This window comes from Zootoca vivipara, chromosome 14 (assembly GCF_965207765.1).
Source record: "Zootoca vivipara chromosome 14, rZooViv2.hap1.1, whole genome shotgun sequence".
Lineage (NCBI taxonomy): Eukaryota > Metazoa > Chordata > Lepidosauria > Squamata > Lacertidae > Zootoca > Zootoca vivipara.
Genome location: NC_142597.1, coordinates 23,674,909 through 23,696,313, shown reverse-complemented (window position 1 = coordinate 23,696,313; position 21,405 = coordinate 23,674,909). Strand labels below are relative to the sequence as shown.

General features: G+C 43.8%; 2 long non-coding RNA genes across 7 annotated transcripts in view; one reads left to right on the top strand and one right to left on the bottom strand.

The window, feature by feature from the left end:
* The first annotated feature begins 304 nt into the window (after positions 1 to 304).
* LOC118096945 (uncharacterized) overlaps positions 305 to 21,405 on the top strand; it is a 60,534-nt gene continuing 39,433 nt past the window's right edge. For 2 of the 6 annotated variants that reach the window (XR_015947124.1, XR_015947125.1), the window contains exons 1-4: positions 305 to 9,415; positions 9,978 to 10,075; positions 16,921 to 17,055; positions 20,357 to 20,524. This is a non-coding gene — a long non-coding RNA (uncharacterized LOC118096945). Of the gene's footprint in view, positions 9,416 to 9,977; positions 10,076 to 16,920; positions 17,056 to 20,356; positions 21,247 to 21,405 lie in introns of those variants that run through there. The other 4 variants (XR_015947127.1, XR_015947123.1, XR_015947122.1 and 1 more) reach the window with 4 other exon arrangements.
* The window catches only part of LOC148683533 (uncharacterized), a 28,541-nt gene continuing 16,737 nt past the window's right edge, over positions 9,602 to 21,405 (bottom strand). The window contains exon 3 of the long non-coding RNA XR_015947128.1: positions 9,602 to 10,609. This is a non-coding gene — a long non-coding RNA (uncharacterized LOC148683533). The remainder of the gene's footprint in view (positions 10,610 to 21,405) is intronic.

Here is a 21,405-nt window from a genome sequence, read left to right as displayed (position 1 = left end):
ATCCACAACCGTTTCCTGGTGTGGATTCCAGCATTGGAAAATCAGCTGGGTTATTATTATTATTATTATTATTATTATTATTATTATTATTATTATTATCTTAAGTGCCTTGGTGAAAATGTTGAGAGTGAAATTTTCCCATTTCTAACAGCCTTGTGTTTTCACTTCCAGAAATGGCTTATTTCTCTTTAATATTATAAGAAGACCTTCCTGCCAGTTGCCACAAACCCGTAGATCCGAACTTGTGCTCCTATCCTACACAAGCTTGTATCTATAGGTATGTGTCTGCTTGGCCAATGCACAAAACGTGGATTTTAAACATAACAATAAATGTTTAATGCTTTCAATATGGCAATAACTAGATTGGCCTAACTGCCTCACTTGTCTTCCCCCTTCCCTTCCGAGCAGGAGCACTGAAATTAGCCATACAAATCTTGCTGCACAATTAAAATGCCATCCTGGTTATGCTTCATATGGTGCCCCAAATGTGGCTTAAATGACTTTATTCAAAGGAAGTAAATGACAAGGTGTGGAATGTAATGAATGCAGGAGGGCTGGATTATAGACTGTTGCACTACTGGTCCATGTAGCTCTGCATTGTCTGTTCTGATTGGCAGAGGCACTTCTGATGCCACATTTGTCCCAGTGGACCATTTCCCGCTGGGATGCACCAAAAAATGCGTGCTGGTTTCATACCAGTTTTAAACCGCCAGGGCTCCCCTGCAGAAGATCTTGGGAGCTGTAATTTGAGGGCCTCACCTGGCTTACAAAAGAGCAACCAGGAGCTCACGTCAAGCTCCCAATTGTTCCTTTGTAGCTACATTTCTACCTGTGCCATACCTGATATCACATACGGCATGGGACAGGTGGGAGTAGTTTGGGGAAGAAACAGCTTTGTGGGCCAAATTGGGGACCTATCTTCACACAACAATGAAGGACAGAACCTTCCCATGTTTCTTTTAATTGGAAGGTAGTGAAGTTCTCAGGATGCTGTGACTATCTACTTATTTGTCTTGCACGGAGTCGTGGAATGCATATGGTTCTTGATCTCACTGTCTATGTCATGTGTATGTTTGTTCTTCTCTACATGTGGGAGTTGACTTGGATTAAGTCTTCCCCTGCCCCACTCTGAGCTGTTATTTAGCTTCCATCGATTTATCTTGCGATATTATTTTTGCTTGTAGAGTTCAAATCCACAGGTGTTTCTCAGGACTGGAACAAAGCAGGTGACTGCTTTTGCCTTCCTTGATCCTTGCTTTCCAAGCAAATTTCACAGGATTACTCCCCCCCCTCCCCATTCCCAATTTTATTTATAATGCCGATGTAAAAGGTAAAGGTAAACGAACCCCTGACCATTAGGTCCAGTCATGACCGACTCTGGGGTTGCGGCGCTCATCTAGCGTTATTGGCCGAGAGAGTCGGTGTATAGCTTCCAGGTCATGTGGCCAGCATAACAAAGCCACTTCTGGCGAACCAGAGCAGCACACGGAAATGCTGTTTACCTTCCCGCTGTAGTGGTACCTATTTATCTACTTGCACTTTGATGTGCTTTCAAACTGCTAGGTTGGCAGAAGCAGTGACCGACCAATGGGAGCTCACCCCGTTGCGGGGATTTGAACCACCGACCTTCTGATCGGCAAGTCCTAGGTTCTGTGGTTTGATCCACAGGCCCACCTGCGTCCTTGCCAATGTACTGTAATGCTAATAGGCTTCACTATTTCATTGAAGTCTGCTTGCAATTGAACAGGAAGTTCTATTACTTTCTTGGCAAAGGATTTGCTATGGATGATGAGCTTAGAAGGGTTTCTCAATTAATGTATTCAGTCAGCTTCTGAACCAAACTTTTGCAGTGCTTTCCTGCCTGATTTCTGTGTTGATGCTTGCTTGCCTTGAATGCTGTCAGTGGTGTTTGACAACACCTGTACTAATTAGGGATAACACCCTGGAATGCAAAGTTGATGGAGAACTAGGTAGAAGGAAGAGGTATTCTTTGGATTATTTTTATTAAAGTAGTAAGACTTGGTTCCTACAAGAATGATATATGGACATGAGCAAAAACTGCTTTTGAAAAAGGGGAGTAATGAGCAGGAGAAAGAAGCATAAGCTGCCTTATCCAGAACCACCCTAGAAGAGCATATGTCTCAAGGTATAAAATCAGTTGCAAAACAGTTCAACACACTTGGACCTTCTTCAGGAGCTAAACTGATAAGTGACCTGCAGAGATCTCTGTTATATATAGCCCCCAATATATTTATCTCTGCTGGCCATTTTCCAGTTTAACCCCTGAAGAAAGCCTTTTAAACAATGATTGTCCAAAGTGTGTTAAGCTGCTTTGGAAATAAATCCCAAATTGTTTTTACAGCATCTTGAAACACATGTTCCTTTGTTTTGGGGTTCATTTTGGATGCTCTCTGGGATCCAGAATCACACTGTTAGTCTGTCTAGTCAATTTGGTCAACTCTGACGAAGCTAGGGATGGATGAATCTATCGGGTTTGGTTTCTCTCTGTTTTTCATTTTTTTTAAAATATTAAGCTCAGTTCTCCAATGCATGTGTGTGCATTTCACCAAACATACACCTTTCTGTATGCAACCTTGCATAATATGCACATTTTTGAAAGCTTTTTCTCCTAACATAATACATTTTAAACACATTCACTAATATAAGCATTTTTGTGAGCATGCTTCCTTAATGCACGCATTTTAATGCACATTTTTTGATGGAGAACTGCATTGCAAAATTTGGAGAAGTGCAGATTTAGAAGGATAGCTATGTCTCAATTTGCATACTGTTTGGGTGAGACTTGCAAACCAGGATGTGAGCTGAATGAATTTGTCCCTGTCCTTACTCCCAGCCTTAATATTTTATAGCCTTTTAATTGGAAATGGTGAGAAGCAAATCTAAGACCAAAGGCATGCAAGACATGCAGTTTAGCACTAAGCTACAACCCTTTCCCCAGAAAACACATGGCCCCCTGCTCCCAACCACTTTTGCTCCCTCTTCCACCATCCTGGAGCACTGCTTCAGCCACACACATGCAAGCAGCAGGTGGGCCACACATCACCTGAATCCACTGTCAGCTGCATGAAGCCAAGCTTTTCATGTGTTGAGTGAATTTTGGTCATTGTTGACCATGATTTTATGAAACTCACAGGGGCTGCAGGAGGAACCCATGCCAGGTAGAGCTACTTCTGTGTTGCACACAGACGGGGGGTTGATTTGAATCCAGCATGCAACCACACTCTAGGAAAGGTGGGGTCCGGACCCCAGACACAGAGGCACAGCTGAGCCAAACAAAAGGAGCACTGGTTCAGACTCCTCCTGCATGGTTGTGACCGTGAGCGCACTTCCTCCATGAGCACTGCAGTGAAACACTGGGTATGAACAGTGTTTGCTTGGTCTGCTATATGTATCCAGGCTGGAGTTTTGTGAGGTGAGAGTGTGCATGAGTTGACATGGAGTACCTGGCTATTATCAGCAGGTGAGCTTACCTGAGAATGAGCACCACACCTGTGTCTGCAGGACACTGCTCCCCATAGCTGCCAAGTTTTCCCTTTTCTCGCGAGGAAGCCTATTCAGCATAAGGGAAAATCCCTTAAAAAAGGGGATAACTTGGCAGCTATGCTGCTCCCTGCTGTTAGGAAGTGAAGAGTGTTAGAGCAGTCCAGCCCAGACATATAACAAAGAGGGTAGGAAAGATGGTGGTGACAGCAGCCATCATACATTACAGCACGTGTTCTCCCCACCCCTTTGCTTAAGTTTGTGGGGTGCCCTGGCCTCTCTAGTTGTTGGAGTGGAGTTGGATTGAGGTTTTGCCCCTGAAGTCCAAAAGTCAGGGACCTGTTAAAGTTCTGAGCAGAGAAGTGTTAGCAAAGTGCCTAAGTTCCTCCATATGTTCTAGACTTGGGGTGTCCTGCGCAAAGTGTGTGCAGAGAAGCCTTTCTCCCTCTTTCCCATCACAAAAGTTTTCTCCTGGTGAGTTGTACGTAGGGATGTGGGAGAAATTCAGTTCAGCCCAATATTTAGAGTTGAGCTTGCTGAATTTGCACTTCCTGAAACAACCCAGGTGTAACCCAGAATTTCCCAAACCTGGCTCTCTAGCTGTTTTTGGATTATAATTTCCATCATCCCTGACCTGCTAGGTAAAGATGATGGGAGTTGTAGTCCAAAAAAAAAACCAGCTAGAGACCCAAGTTTGGGAAACCCTGGTTAACCAAACTGCAGCAGTCATTCAAAATTCAGACTTCTCTGAATTTTGCAATACAGATTTCCAGCTAAGTAATGTGTACAAAAATGCATTTACTAGAGTAAAAATGCACATGTTCGTAAAAAAAAGTAATTTATAGGAATTTGGATTTGTACTTTGAAAGAAAGAGAGAAAACGAAAGTAATGCATGCCAAACAGATAAACTTAATTGCAGCTTTTGGTTGCTACTTTTATATGCCATACTTTCACCATTGTGGTATATTTACTCACTAATGCTTCATGACATTAGTACATATTGTAATGTCACATTGTTATTACATGACTGCACATATTCACCCTAATTGCATAATTATCTATAATTGCACTAATTCGGTAAAGACATAATTGACTAAAATCAACAAGGAAATACTGCCAATATGAAAAAGGACATTAGAGGAAGCAGGGTTTCTTCCCCCCCCCCTCAAATTAACTCTCTGAAAGCATTCAGGTGTCCTTTAAATGTGCTTCCATCCACCTGGGGACTGCTTATCGGTGAGTAGATCCCATATGGTGGGAGAAAGTCAGGATCAACCCAACCCAGTGTACATGCGGGAGATTCAAACGGAATCAGCACCCAAATGAGTTGAGGATGTGGTTGGGGTACAGGGCACAAACATGGGCACGCATGCGTGGAAAGGCTATACTTTGGCCATGGGGGGAAATGAAGCTAAATGGTAAATAACAAAGAACGATTTGACTGGTTAGCTGGATCCTTCCTTTGCCCCACCTGCCGCGGGCCAACTTTGACAGGTTGGTGCAACTGCCCACCTGCCAATCATCTGATGCCAGGTGACAACTTGAAAGGGGGTTGCTGAGTCTGCTTGAAGACTGTCTGTCAGCACTGATCATCTGATGGGTCAGTCATCCCCATTTGAAGTCCACTGTTAGGCAGTTTGTATTCATCTGATGGGTGCTGAGAGCCATCCCCTTCGACGTCTGTTTGCAAGCAGTTTGAATACTAGCCACTGCAGACTTCCCCATGGCCATCAGTTGATCAGCACCAAAGCCCTATATTCTGCACAAGGGAGTTCCGGATGAGCTGCGAGATCCATTCTGTGGGAGGATCAAATCCCCCTGCATCACATCACTGAGTGGTGACTGAACTAAAGACCATTAGCTAATTCTGATTGAATGGTGATACTGTGATGTGGCTGGGCCACATGATGCTACAACATGCTTGCTTTTCTTCACCAAAACACTTGCAATCTATCAATACCCTCCTTGAAATGTGCTGGTCAGATGTACTGTAGTTCTTTTAAATAGCATGTATGCTCTCCACCCACTCCATTCTAGGCTAAGAATGATGTTGACCCTTTTTTGCCACAGCACCACACACAGGATCATAGGTGCCAACTTCCAGACTGAAAAATCTGGGATCGGCAGCTGCGCAGAACCAGAAGTCGTGCTGTGGCCATTTTGGAACTGGGCAGAGCAACACTGGAAGTTGCTTCTACGCATGCTCTGCCCATTTCCAAAATGGCCGCTGCTCCGGAAGTCACGCTGCGGCTATTTTGGAACTGGGCGGAGCAGCACCGGAAGTCGCTTCTATGCATGCTCTGCCCATTTCCAAAATGGCCACCGTGCCAGAAATCGCTTCTGTGCATGTCCAGAGACTCCAGACATGCGCAGAAGGAGCCTCCCCGGGCCGGTAAGAATCCAGGGGATTTACAGGGGGTTTTAAAATCCGGGCTGCCAGCGGGAAATGGCTGGAAAAACGGGGGCTTCCCAGGGAATACGGAAAACTTGGCAGCTATGCACAGGACTTTTGTTGTTGCTTCTGACATTGCAACTTCTAATTCCCTTTCTCCCCCCCCCCCAAACTAATGCACAATCAGTTTGATCCTAGCTTGTGCCTGTGTGTGGACACCTTTTCTTATGTGGGGTTGCCAACTTCTTTTTCTGGTCTTTTTCATCTTGGTTGTCTCTTCTGGGGCCATATTTCCTACTTGCCCTTTGTTGATCTGGTAGGTGGTGGTTCTCCCACTGTGAACTTATTTATTTCATTTATCCAGCACGTTCCCAACTTCTGATGCTGTGCTGGTCACTCACGCTATTGGCCGATCCTGGCAAGTACGTGCTGGGACTTATTGGGGCAGGGATTTTGACCCTCCCAACATATTTGACTTCTTGCATGTATCCGGGTTGAGGTAGTAGGTTGTATGGTTTAGAATTACACCAAGGGAGATAACTGTACAACCTCCTAGCTTTCCCTGGGTCTTGCACAAAACAGCGAGCATGGTGAAAAGGCTATAAACCTTCAAGAATGTTTTGCTGTCCACGGTCAAATTGAGAAACAACAGGTAAGGTGTGTTTTGTGAATCTTTTTTTAAGTCAATGAAGTCTCCTTTCCCTGGCATGGACCACACCACAAAAGACAAATCAGCTTTGTGGTTGGGCTACAAAGTTGCAGGCTGTTTATGGAATGGGGTCCCCTCCACACCTATGGATGGGATTCTGTAGTAGAAGGGACGGCTAAAGTGGTCAAACCTTGTGAAGTTAATGCCCCTAGCCCTGTCTGTAAAGCATCTCTCTGCATGACTAAAGAGTTGGCCAAGAACTGGTGTGTTGCCATAGGATCTACAAGTGAATGATGCTTCCAGAGGAAAAGGACAGGACTTTCCTCCCCACCTGACTGAAGGTAATATTATCCTGGGCAAAGGAGAACAATAGACACAGGACCAGTTTTGGGCTGATGTTTGGAGACAGACAGTCATAGCCAACTAAGCTCTAACTTAGGTTTATTAATGGGTCTACGCCCCCAAGCGGCCTGATTAGCCACCTAAGAACCTGACGTGGCCAGGGTCTCTCCCAGCGTAACGCGGGACGCCGTCCTGCCCCCACGCTAAGGTGGGCAGCTAGGCGGCCCAACTGCAACCCAGTCCCACCAGGAAATGGACCCAATTTCTTAGACTCTGGACAGCTTAAAAGCTGCACATTCAAGAAAGCACCTTGGTCACATAATTGACTTCTTCAGTTGTGGCTGCATCCTGGAATTTGCTTAGGAGCTTTGGTGTCTTGCATTACTGCACCAGGTTCTGTTTTGTGAGCATATATTTTGCTTGCTTCTCTGCCCACCCCTTTAATTTCTCACAGACAAAGGACTCTAAGGACAATTTGGTGAATATCTTATGCTGTTATGAGGACTGAGAGGGGATAATGTGCTTACCCTTTCTGTATTGAATGCATCACAGTGTGTGTGTGTGTGTGCGTGCGTGTGCGTGTGCGTGTGCGCGTGTGTGTGTGTGCGCGTGCACGCACACACACACACTCACACACACAAACTCCCATTTCCAGTAGAAAACAAGACACTCAAGAGCAAGCTCGGTTAAAACTTCTCTCAACTTTGTTAGCTTTCTACGTGCAAGGCATTTTTGATGTGAATCAGCCATGCAATCTGAATTCATCTGAATCATAAAGCGGAAAAACCTTGGGGGTTGCATGCTTAGCCCTAATATGCGGTGATCTGACCTGATTAGCTCTGTGCCAGGGCCGTACGGAACTGACAGCCCCAGACCATTCCTCAGCCATCTCTTTTGAACTACAGCTCCCATTAGCTCCATCCAGCATGGCCAAAGGTTAGGAATTATGGGCACTGTGGTCCAAACCATCCAGAGGGAAGCAGGTTGGGAAAAGACTGGACTAAGCCTACACACGTGTGGGTGTGCCATGCAGGGTTCAGTGGTGCCTGTTCTGGTTTCAGCCATGTCATCTGAATTCTTGAGTTCAAGGGACAATTCCAGCACTTCTCATTTACGCAGTTCAGTTGTACCCAGTGCCTCAATTTCATTGGCTCAGCCCACTCACCTGTCATTGGGACTGACATAGAACTGCATCAGATGACCATGAGTTGTGGATTCTTCAGGGGTGTCTTCCTCCATGATATGGAAGCATCCAGGAAGGAAAAGGAACATGTTGCCCACCACCTATGAGACACTTCCTGCACTCCAGGTTTTGCACTGCAGCATCTAGTAGGGAGCATATTGGTTTCCCTCCAGGTATTCTTATTGGACTCCCGTTAGCCCCAGCAAGCATGACCAATAACCATGAATGAGTAGACTCAGAGTCCAACAACAACACCAGTTTTCCCCTCCTTTCTATAATTGCGTCAGGTTTTTTTTTTTAAGAATGTGGTGAGAGACTGTCCTTATGTTTCATTGAAATCTGTTGCCAACAGCAAAGTGCTTTGTCTCATTTATGCCTTCAAAAGGAATATAGATATAAGGACTGCACAATCACTTGGCCCTGGGAATTCATACTCCTATTAAAGTTGGCGCTTGGGAACCCATTTTGATTGGGTCTAAAATATTTGTGGCCGGTTCACAGTAACTGGCACTGGACTTAAAACGTGGTAAGGGGCTCTTTCCCATTTCAAACTTTTAATCATGATTGAAGGCAGAAGGGGAATTAAGCAGGGGGCAGGATCCACTAAACTACACCTACCTGAATGTTCTGTTACCTCTGTGTCCTTTTCTATCCTTGGAATGGTCAATTTTTATTTATTTTTTAATTTTGCAGATATATTGCTGTATTAAATACAGGTTAGTGGAAAACACACACACACACCCCTTTGTTCATCTCTGGGAAATGTTCCTTAACTTTGTAAACTTGATCAAACCATAGGAAACACAGAACAGGATGATGAACCAGGTCCCCTTCTGGGTGCTGTTGTCCTTCAGCTCCCATCTGCCCCAACCAGCATGGCCAATGGCCAGGGATGGTGAGAGCTTTGATTGAACAGCAGTGTTTTGGGTTCCCCATCCATTCTATAGAATGTTGCCTGCTTCAGAGAGAACCTCCTGCTTACTAACTGGAACCCGTGAGCATTCCAGGACTGAAATTAACATGAAAGGTGTAGCCGTTTGGCAATTCTGGAAAAGAGCATTCATAATAAGAATATTGGACTGTTGATTAATTATGGCATTCCTAATATGTCCTTGAGTGCCCTTCTGTCATATGTCCTCCATATATCCGTCTGCCGTATGTTTTCCATATGTCTTGTCACTAATTAGTTTTCCATCATATGGCTTCCATCACATTAATTAGACTTCCTGGAGAATGTGACAGTATTGCAAGCAAACATGGACCTTTTGCAGTGGGCACAGGAACAGCTAATCTGTACCTTTCAGCCCTTGAGCGATGGAGCAAAAGGACAACGGAACAGGTGGAAAGGTAATGTGTCAAGATATGGACAGATTTCTCACTTTGTCTCACACCTTGGATAGTGCTGGGTCTAAATAATGCCTGTTTAGAGATTTCTCCGTGTTCCTTTTACTTGCCTATTACTACAGTGCATTACAAGATACCTTCGGCTTTTCCTTGTTAATTTGCTGGATGTTTTATGAAAACTAAGGGAAATTCTATCAGTCCTAGATTCTTAGTTTATTTTGCGAAGCCAAAATGAGCATTGCTCTGAAGTGAGTGGCAGAAGAAAAGAAAATTCAGAAAGTTCAGAAATGCATCGCTGTTTCTGGTCTGCTGTAAAGGGTGGAAGGTAGATAGGATCAGAGAAACGAGGCATGTAGCTGTGATGCAGCAACTGCATGCACTGGTGTCCCAGCCACATGTTAATACACCAAGGATGATTTGCAGAAGTTCGTGATGTTTCAATAAAATCCCTTTGCAGCTGTGAAAATCTGAACAAGAGAACTCCAGTTCATTCCATAGTAGCCGAAATGCAATATTAAATTAAATGCAATGGATGAGTTGTGGCTGACATTTTCTTCTTCTTCAGGGGATGCTTTAAAAAAGACAAGGTGTGCTAAGCCAAAAAGGGTTTTGCATCCAAGACCTCAGGGGCAGGAGGCTTCCCAGCGTCGCCCACTGACACTGGTAAGTTGCATGAATGTGTTATGGGATACCAGAAGGGGAGGGACTCCAGAGTATGCCATCAGGGAAATTGGAATCTTGCGCTCCATCCTTGCATTGATTGATGAGTGGGTAACTTTGAAGTACATCTATGAACAATATTCCTGGTCAATTGTGCTTGTTTATTTGGGATCAATCTAAGGAGAGTGAGGTAATAATAATAATAATAATAATTTATAATTTATTCCCCGCCCATCTGCCTGGGTTTCCCCAGCCACTGTGGACGGCTTGCATCAAAAGATTTGTTGTTTGGTCGTTTAGTCGTATCCGACTCTTCGTGACCCCATGGACTAGAGCATGCCAGGCACTCCTGTCTTCCACTGCCTCCCGCAGTTTGGTCAAACTCATGTTGGTAGCTTCAAGAACACTGTCCAACCATCTCGTTTTCTGTCGTCCCCTTCTCCTTGTGCCCTCAATCTTTCCCAACACCAGGGTCTTTTCCAGGGAGTCTTCTCTTCTCATGAGGTGGCCAAAGTATTGGAGCCTCAGCTTCAGGATCTACCAAAAGATTCAAAATACATTAAAACATCAGACATTAAAAACTTCCCTAAACAGGGTTGCCTTCTGATGTCTTCTAAACATCAGATAGTTGTTTGTCTCTTTGACATCTGGTGGGAGGGTGTTCCACATGGTGGGTGCCACTACCAAGAAGGCCCTCTGCCTGGTTCCCTGTAACTTTGCTTCTCGTAGTGAGGGAACTGCCAGAAGGCCTTCGGAGCTGGACCTCAGTGTCTGGGCAGAACAATGGGGGTGGAGACGTTCCTTCAGGTATACTGGGCCAAGGCCATTTAGGGCTTTAAAGGTCAGCACCAACACTTTGAACTGTGCTCAGAAATGTACTGGGAGCCAATGTAGGTCTTTCAAGACCGGTGTTATGTGATCTCTGCAGCTGCTCCCAGTCTCCAGTGTCACTGCTGCATTCTGGATTAGTTGTGGTTTCCGGGTCACCTTCAAAGGTAGACCCACGTAGAGCACGTTGCAGTAGTCCAAGCGGGAGATAACTTGAGCATGCACCACTCTGGTGCGACAGTCCGTGGGCAGGTAGGGTTTCAGCCTGCGTACCAGATGGAGCTGGGAGAGTGTGGAATCCATGAATTCAGGGTATGAATTCCTACTCCATTTTGGACATTCACCACATTGTTATTGACAAAAGAAGTAGATAGGTGGTGTTTGTACATAATCACTCCCTGCGGCAGTGAGCAATTAAGGGAGTCCTGGGTTTAAGAATTAGGCCCAGAATTTTTCTTGGATTTGGGGGTGTGAGGTGAAAACACCCCCCAAAATTCATTTAATCTTCAGAAGATGAGTGGGTTTTATTCCAGAATTTTCATATCTTGGCAGAGAAAGGAAAGTGGTCAGGAATGCTGCTGCCCAGTCTCCTAAGCTGCTGCACTCATGCTTGGCCACAGCTCCGTTCCTGGGTCGGGTCTGACCCAAGGGTGAAGAGCAGGAGGAGAGTCAGCGGCAGCTTTCCCACAATTCTCATTGCCTGGACTGTGGATCATGAGTGTGCCCCCGTGTCACTTTGCGAGGTGAGCTGCAGTGGGCTCCATCTGTGCCCTGCTCCCCTCAGGGTGTTGGCCTACACTCTGCAACTGGGCTCCACCCTTTGGCCTTCTCCCTCAGATCTTCATCCTTGTCTTCGCCTCTCATTTAATGTTCTAGCTAGCCTATATCCTCAAACCAACCAGAATTGAGTAGAACAAAATTCTCAATCTCATCAGAACACTTTCCCTGTCCAATGAGTGACCAAGAATTTCTACCTAATAAGCCAATCAGAAGTGCAATTTTATCTTAGAACACACAAGTTTCTGAATGTAATGCATCCCCAGGAAATTGTTTGTTAAGCGAGTGTTCACATAACGAGCTGATGATTTCCATTATTTCTTATGGGTACATTTCTAATCCATGTTTTCTCCCTCCATGCTTCCTACCTGAGACTGCTGCAGCTAACTAGCAAAAGCCAAACAAAGGGGGGCGGGGACTGTTTTGTCCCATCTCTCCTGCTCTCTGGTTTGTCTAATAGATTTTCCTCCTTTCATGGTTTCTGCCCCAAAAGGCTACTGCCAATCATTGAAACACAAACAATTAAGGAGGTGTGCAAACTCCAGCTGTTTGGATATCTGAATCAGTCATTTGTGTAGTGAGGTTTGGGTATAAGGTTTGTGTAGTGAGGTTTTTTTTGGGGGGGGTGTTATTGGGTTGTTGTTTTTATTTTTATTATGTATTTTGTGGTTTTATATTTTGATTTTATTCTGTGAACCGCCCTGAGACCTCCAGGTATAGGGTGATAGATAAATTCTAATAATCATAATCATAATAATATAATTCTTTGTGTTCAGAAAACTGATATTTCGGATAATGAGCATTCCGATAGCAGGGCCTGTGTGTATTTAAAAAAACTCAGTTTTTCCCAGGTCAGCCTTATGTAAGGAAGTAACCAGTCACCAATGGATACTTTGTATTTCAAATTTAGCCTTTTACATTACCCCACATACACATACATTGTATCTAAACCAAGTCCTGCTCTAGTAAACACATTTGAAAAGGTGATTTCTCCATATCCACTTACCAGAGAGTAAGTCCCATTTAGCTCCATGGGGCTTACTCCTCATTTAGACATGCATAGGATTGCATTGTAAGTCTCCCTAATAATCTGCCTATTAAACCCTGCAAAGGTAAAGGTAAAGGTAAAGGGACCCCTGACCATTAGGTCCAGTCGTGACCGACTCTGGGGTTGCGCGCTCATCTCGCATTATTGGCCGAGGGAGCCGGCGTATAGCTTCCAGGTCATGTGGCCAGCATGACAAAGCCGCTTCTGGCAAACCAGAGCAGCACATGGAAACGCCGTTTACCTTCCCGCTGTAGCAGTTCCTATTTATCTACTTGCATTTTGACGTGCTTTCAAGCTGCTAGGTTGGCAGGAGCTGGGACCAAGCAACGGGAGCTCACCCCGTCACAGGGATTCGAACCGCCGACCTTCTGATCAGCAAGCCCTAGGCTCAGTGGTTTAACCACAGCGCCACCTGGGTCCCTAAACCCTGCAAAGACGCCTATTAAATCTGCATCTTTGCAGATTGCAAATAAATGTTCCTCTGAGTCTATTGCAAATGTCATATTATTTTCCCCAGGCACATATCTCACAGGAAATGCTAACTTTGGTCCCACTCCTCCAGCATTGATTTGTGCTTTTGTTTCTCTCCTTGAATGTCAAGGATTCCAACTTCTAGAATTGGTTTCCTAGTATACAGCATTTGGAGTGTTTCCACTGAAGTTCTAGGCAATTTTCTCATACATGTGTTTTTAAAAAGCTACTTCAAAAACAAAGGGTGCCACTTAAACTTGCTCATGGAGGGTTAAGAGAAATGTATGTTTCTGTTGTAGTTCTGTAGAAGGGAGGATGAACCTGTCTTCCTCCAGTTATTGTTACACTACAGTTCCCATAACATCCGGCCATTGGCCATGCTGTCTGGGAGCTGGAGTCCAGCAATATTTAGAAGGCCACAGGTTGCCCATTCCTGGTGTCCACCATCCTCTACAAGATATGGCAAGAGATCTTTGGTTTTGGCATCATAAGTTGAAAGCTAAACAACAAAAGACATGCAGAAAAGGCTATGGTTGACTGCGAGCACACACACAAAAAAGGAACTCTTAAATTGGCAGCAGTTCCCACACTTTCCCATAGACTGATTGGAAATTGTTGGGAGTTTTGCTGGACCACATAAGCATCAACATTGTCAAAATCACCACTGTATTATAGAAATCACAGGCCAGGCTGTGAAGAAGGTCCCATTTCATTTGCAATTTGGGGTGGGTGGGTGGAATTAGTAGATTGCACCAGCTCCATATTATGAAAATCACAAAGCCTTAGCCAGCCCCTTTTTAGCTTATTAAGTCAATCTAGTTCTGGTCAAAATGGCCTGAAAAACAATAACTCCAGTGCCGAGCCAATTGCAGATGTTCTCATTTGTTCCACAACCTTTTTGCAACCACTGGAATGGAGGTCATAGGCCCACAGTTGGAGAAATATTTACTTATTTATTGCATTTTCATGCTGTATTTCATGATTGAGCAAGGTAGCATTCATGGGGTTCCCAGACCGTTTCCATTCCAGGCACTGAAGAGACCCAAAGCAGCTTAGCTTCAACAAGGTACCCGATAACAAACAGACAACCATGGAAATAATTGCCAAACACAGAATAAACAAAACCATGAAAACAATGAAAAAATGGAATATATTATAATATATCCTTGCTTTGGTAACAGAGTTATCAACGCTTCATGCCAAGAATCTTGGGTTTTTCCCTTTTTCCATTATCTCATTCATAATCTTTTTTTAGTTTTGGAGTGACTATTTCTTCTAATTTTTTATAATAGCTTATAGATATCCCATCCGGACCTGGAGATTTTCCGACTTTCATTTTCCTTATTACCTCTATAACCTCTTCTGTCTCGATACTTGAATTTAAATAATTATATTCAGTATTTTCAATTTCTGGAAATTTATTTTCTCTGATGTAATCTCTAATTTTATTCTCTTCTTTATGCTCCAATTCATATAATTTTTTAAAATAATTTTTTCTGAACTTTACCTTGATTTGATCAGGATCTGTAGTTTCCTTATCTTGCTCTATAATCTGGTTTATAACAATGAAGGTTATGTTTCTGAGCCTGCTTTGTACCCTAGTCTGTAAGCAGAACTTATAGCCAGTTTGCCAGTTTGAGCTGAGTATACAAGGAGAAAGGGAAAAGGCACTGGAATGAGGCAGCAGGCTCATTCTTGGTCTGATTAACCATGTATCTGTCTTATTCTTAGGCTAATACACCATTGTTTCTGGACTGAACTTGTTATATCTCACTGTATGTGGAGCTACTTGAACACTACTACTAAGTCATTTAGACTACCACCCTAGTGCTCTCCGGACACTGTTGGGTCATGGTCAGACCTTGGTAATATGCCACCCTGTGTGAGGCTATTTGAACCCCCCCCCCCACCAGCCAGCATAGCCAACAAAATATCTGGAGAGCCCAAGTTTGGAGGATGACTGGTTGAAATCTGGGATTTGCAAAGGTTTTGTTGCAACAGGTGCCCCATAAAGAAAGGGTGGGAAATAAATTTTCAAATGACAGGAAAGCTTTGATTAACTTTTAAAGAAGTTGTTTAAAATACATGTTTATATGTCTGACCTGCTAGCAAAGAGTGGACGAGCTGATGACAAGGTATCGGTGTGCCTCCTTAGCCAGTCTTTTCCCAGAGAGGAAACAAGACCACTGAGCAGTATCTGAGCCTTTGTTCATCACATCTTGATGAACGCTTCAGAACTTGTTTTTGCTTCAGTTAGAGAACACCTAAGGCTCATAGGGTTTCATTACGTCTTTTGAGCTGAGAGTCACAATGGAGCAATTTATAATTAACAGCAGTGCCTAGGTGTCAGGTCTAACAATGAGTATAATAATCATTGGGAGACAATGGACTGTTTCTTTTTTAAAAAAAACTCATGGAACCTGAACCTGGTTCCCATCAGCAAAATTGGCTAAAGAGATTCTTGACTGGTGCTATTTGGGTCCCACCAACTGACAGAACAAAAGCTGCTAAAAATGGCTTGGCGAAATGATGAGGCTCCAAATCATTGTCACACAGCCTTTGGATGATGGACAACCAAGCTTTTTTTTTTTTTAAGGGTCAAATGGCCTTGTTAAAATAGAGAGTTTTACCTGGAAAAGTTTAAGCTTTTCCCTTGGAGTATGATGAAGGAAATACCAAAATGTTAACCATTCTCTCTCAAGACAGACATGCCAACAACAAACCCATTATGGACCAGTGTATCTGTCTCTCTCTATTTCTGCAAGGGATGGTTTTCATAGACCCGAGGTTCTAGAGCAGGGGTGGAGATCATTAAATGATTTATAAAACTACAAGTGAGGAACTCAAACTATATCCTTGCTCTTCCTGTGTGTGGCAATTATTCTATCCATGGTGGTTCTTCCTGTCCTAATAAAATGTTATGTCTCTCCCCCCCCCCCAATTGTTGCTGTTATCTGTCATGCCTTGGGCGCAGCTGATATCCCATTGTTGTTTTAGAAATTTCTCCATCCTAAAAAGCAATCTTGGTTTGAGCAAACGAATCTGGATGTAAGTGCATTTACAATCAAACCAAGATTGCTTTTTATGGCTCCCCTTCACAGCCCAACAAGACAGCAAACCGAACCCACCGACAGCATACAATTCAATATGGATAACTTAACCCAAGAACACGCCCCCCCCAACCACCTAAACAAATTCCACTGCGGCCAACCAAAGACAATCAACCACACTCTGGTCCACCCCAACCTCTCTCACCACCAAGGAAACATAACAAGTGAATAGAAAGAGAACCTCCTCAAGTGATGCTGACACAAAACCCCCACACATGCTCTGAGTAAATGAACATAAGCTCTACCACTCACCCCCTCTCTCCTGTCCCCCATCTTTTCTTCCCAACCCTATACTGCATATAACACCAATATCTTACAACAAGTGTAGCTGATCTGTAGAAAACACAACCTGAAGAAAGAGACAATGCATATCCTTTTGTAAATGAGAAAAATCTTTTAAAAAATCAAAAAAAAAAATCAAAGGATTTGGATCTAATAACACATATGATCACACAAGAAAACGATTTTATGCTGTGCTTCAGCAATGGGCATGTGCCCCCTGATAGTTTAGTGAGGGGGTGAGGGGAATGATGTGTGTGTGTCCTGAGAAAACAGGAAACAGCATCATATTGTATATGATCCAGTATTGTAATTGGTTTTTTACATCTATCCAGGGCAGCCAGAATTCAAAGAAAGCAGAATTCAGAGCAAATTCATGGAATAATAAAGGATCAGAGGGAGGGGGCAGGATTGCTGATAAGGGTGGCCCACCATTGCATCACCCATCGAAAGGTCAGAAAAGGACACAGGTTTGCATAATATTTGCATGTGCTAATTTATGTGCATTGATGTAGATTTAGAAATATTGCTGTAACTTACATAGCATCGTAATACATCTTGCCAGAGTGGGGAAGACTGTGACCAGGTGAGCTATGTTCAATCTGGGTGCTTCTAATAGGGATGGAGGGAAAATTCATTTGATCCACATCTCACACAGCAGACCAGCCTGGCCCAACATTCCTGAAGCTGCTTGCAGGATGCAACTCCCTGTCAAATTGCACTCATCATCTGGGTTTTGCAATGAGGAAACATGTATGTACGCAAACATACATGTCTTGCTTTTTAAAATGCCTACAAATGCACACATAACCGAATAATGCATTGGAAAAAATGTGTATTTTACATAATGACTGTGTACAAATTGTGTACAATTTAAACTTACGGTACTTTTTGTGTGTTCTTTCAAAAAGACCTAACATACCTATGATTAGGTACCAGTGAAATGGGATGGAAGTCAACTACTCAGTTCCATAGGTGCCAACTCCCAGATTGAAAAATCCGGGATTGGCACCAGAAGTCATGCTGCGGCCATTTTGGAACTGGGCAGAGCAGCACTGGAAGTCGCTTCTACCCATTTCCAAAATCGCCAAAGCACCAGAAATCGCTTCTGCGCATGTCCAGAGACTCCAGACGTGTGCAGAAGGAGCCTCCCCGGGCTGGTAAGAATCTGGGGGATTTACGGGGGTTTTTAAAATCCGGGCTGCCAGCGGGAAACGGCTGGAAAAACAGGGGTTTCCCGGGGAATACAGGAGACTTGGCAGCTATGCTCAGTTCATCCCTACAAACTGTGGATGGGAGTCTACAATGTGCCTGCTTCTCTCTCTTCATATGATTCATTATATATATGTTTGAGACAACCACTCAGACAGAGGACTGTACTTGACAGCTGTTCAAATAGAGGATCATCCTCTGTAAAATAGGACACATGGCTACCCATACCCACATCCCAAGTAAAACTGGAGTATTGGCTCCCTCAAAACATAGAATCCTTTCAAATCCTTTCTTTGCTTCTGTCTATTTCTCCTTTCCTATTCCTCATTCAACTTACTTCCCTTTCCCTTTCTTCCTTATCTCTATAAGCACCTTGACCTTGGCTGAGTGGCTTGTTTTGAACAGAACAATAGCGGGCTTTTCTCCTCCTGCAATGCTGCCAGGCCATCCTTTCCCCATTTAACCTAGGGGCTCAGTTTCCAGTTTGCATTGAAATGTTAAGGTGGGATCTCTCTCCTTTCTGGTTTCAGTCTCTGTCCAAGACTTTCTCTGTAGTCTTCATCCATGAAATAACCAACCACACAGTCCACTCTAATCAACTGGAGTCTTTTTATAGACTTTGTGAAGCTTTTGGGGGGCCCTTGAGACAATCTGGGGAGTTGCAATCATTTCAGAAATGGTGGGAGAAAAAGAAGGCTATGATTCCACAAACATGCTCTTTTGGGTTCTTTTTTATGGCTTTAACCAAAACCTATCCACGTCAACAAAAGAATTTCCATTCAGTGGCTTTAAGACATTTTATATAATTTCATTTACTCTAGAGGAATTGCCCCAAAGCTGTTTCTTTATATGTTGTGTGTATACGCACACAAATATTTAAAGATTTTGGTTGGATTAAATTGCCCTGTCTCTTTCATGACTCTGACAGGAATAACAGCTGTGGCATTGGAGGGCACACACATTTTTCAATAAATGGTCTGTGTGGGTTTTCAAGCACCACAGCTTCCCTTTTCAGATTTCACTTTCCTCCAGTGGAAAGAACTAGGTTTCTTAAGGCCAAAGTTTTCCAATTCCTTGACAGAACTTCTACTGCTTGGGTGGATTGAGATCCTGATTCCATATTGGTGGAAAATGGGAGATGTAGGTGATGTCCTGTGATTTTCCACTCTTGCCCTGAGATTTTCCACTTTGCCCTGAGGTTTTCCACTCTTGATATAACTGGTGCCTGGATGACTAGAAATGCTTACTAAATTTATCTGTGCCTTGAAATCAGAGCTGAAGGGGATCTCAAATACCATCTACTTCATGCCACTTTAACCATATTCCCCACTATCTTCCAGCAACTCTATTACACCCCCCCCCCGGACTCCCTGCAAGTATCTTACCTCCCTTAAATGGTCCCACACATTCTCTATCACTGCTTCTATGTAGGACCACAGCATCAAGTTCCTCTTCAAAAACCACTTTTTAAACCTCTCAGTCTGCATAGTTTTCCTGTTTGGTCCCATGGAAGAGCCCATAGTGGGGCAAGGCATATTGGTTGTCCCAGCACCAAGGAGAGCTCCAAGTAAGCAGTTTGCTCCAATAAGAGCTTGAGGTGAACTGAAGCCTTTTGAGCCTCTGCCTCCCTGTTCACCTCTCCTAGGTTCCACCTGCTTTGTTGGAGAACTACTTATCTTAAAGGGCAAACACTGTAGCATGAAGAGCAGGCACTTCTTTGATCCATGGTCTCTCACTCGGTGTGCTCCCTGCCCTGAAGGATGTGTGAAGCTCTTGATTCCTCAGGTGCAAGTGAAAGTGTCCATGAGGGTCCCAGCTCTACTTATACAGACTCTGGTGTTCTGAGATCCACATGTAGTGGGGTCCTGGTCCACAGCATCAGCCTCAGTGCCAGGAATCTGCTCCAGCTCCAAACAGATGTGTGTGTTTGCATTATTCTCCCTGTTACTCTGGGTTGTTGCCTTCCTTACATTGTAACCATTTAGGCTGAAAGTTCATGGGTGCCCAGCCTGGTCCATTAAGCATCTCTTAATGTGTCATGTATAGTGATGATACTATTTGATGATCTTGACTCCAAACATGGTTGCACATAATTCTCATGGAAACCAATGGGATTTAGATTAGTCCCATTTCTTAAATGGCTATGTTCTACCTCCACTGTTGAAGGCAGTAAAGCTCTGAATACCAGTTGCTGCAACCTACAAGTGGGAAGAGTGCTGTTGTGCTCAGCTCATGCTTGCTGACTTCCCACTGGGGCATTTGGTTGGCCACTGTGAGAACAGGATGCTGAACTAGATGGGCCTGATCCAGCAGGCTCTCCTTATGCTCTTATGAAGAAAGCTAGGAAAAAGCTGGGGGTTTGGATTGTCATTAGGGAGCAGTGCCCTGTGCCTGGCTACAATCCACAAATTGCAGAATACAGTGTCTTTTAATTGTCTTGTTATAGAATAATTAGTGCCTTACAACCTACATTTCATTCCAGCACAATAATACTTGGTCCTCTATCACTTTTAAAACTGTCTATTTACCACATATACTTTTTTGTTCTCTTCTCAATAGGAAATTCGAGGCTGGCTACTCCGAGTGGAAGGGGCCTTATTGCCTCTAAGATGTCTCTGTGGCACACAAAACATTTGCAAACTTGTCGCATTGCAGAAACACTTCAAGGCTGGGTTTCGTTACTTCCCCATTTCTTAATGGGGTGATGTTTATCTGAAAGCACCACAGGTAACTTGTGCAATCCTCCATGAGAGCTGGTTGAATGTTATGATCAGGGATGGTGCTGGGCATTTTTTGATGGTCCATAGCTCAGCAAGGGCCTTCTGACAAGGGCTTCCTGGACCTGCTGCATTATGGAGGTAGACTCACTGAGAGTGTGGTGCATGGAGGATATCTTCTCCAGGAGCCCTCAAAAACTGAGTGACACTGTCCCCAGCACAAAACTCAGCTGAGCCATGAAATTCCTGTATAGCCATTGGAAAGCCATAATCTTTCTCCAACAAACCCCTCCTTGTTAGCTGGCTTGGGGAACCTGTAGCCCTCCAGATGCTGTAGAACTCCAAGCTCCAACATCTCCAGGTAGTGCTTGGAAAGACTCTTGTCTGAAACTCTGGAAAACTGCTGCCCATCAGTGCCCTGAGCTAGTTGGACCTAAGGATAGGAGAGAAAGTGGACTCAGTTTGGACTTGAAGGCAACGTACCTAAATTTGCACTTCCCTAAAATAATATGCAAACCAAAACCCATGTCCTCTGAAATCTTCACTTCTCCAAATTTTGTGTTGCCGTCCACTGACCATTAATGTGCATATACTGGGAGATAGTATGCATAAATGTATATATTAGTGAAAAATAACTTTTAAAAAATCGATTCTGTTGAGGGGGATTGCATGTGAAAATATGTAAAATTGCATTAAATGTGTTTATATGAGGAGAAATTTGCATTGAACTCGGGAAGGAGCATGTTTATATAATTCATAAAAGGGCAGTTTAAGTCATTCTATCCCAGCACACTCCAGTGTTGCAGTATAATAGCTGCCTTAGCTGCCTGCAAGCCAATTAAGAAGTTCAAATAATCACTGCCACAAATTCATACTCAGGCTGCAATCCTA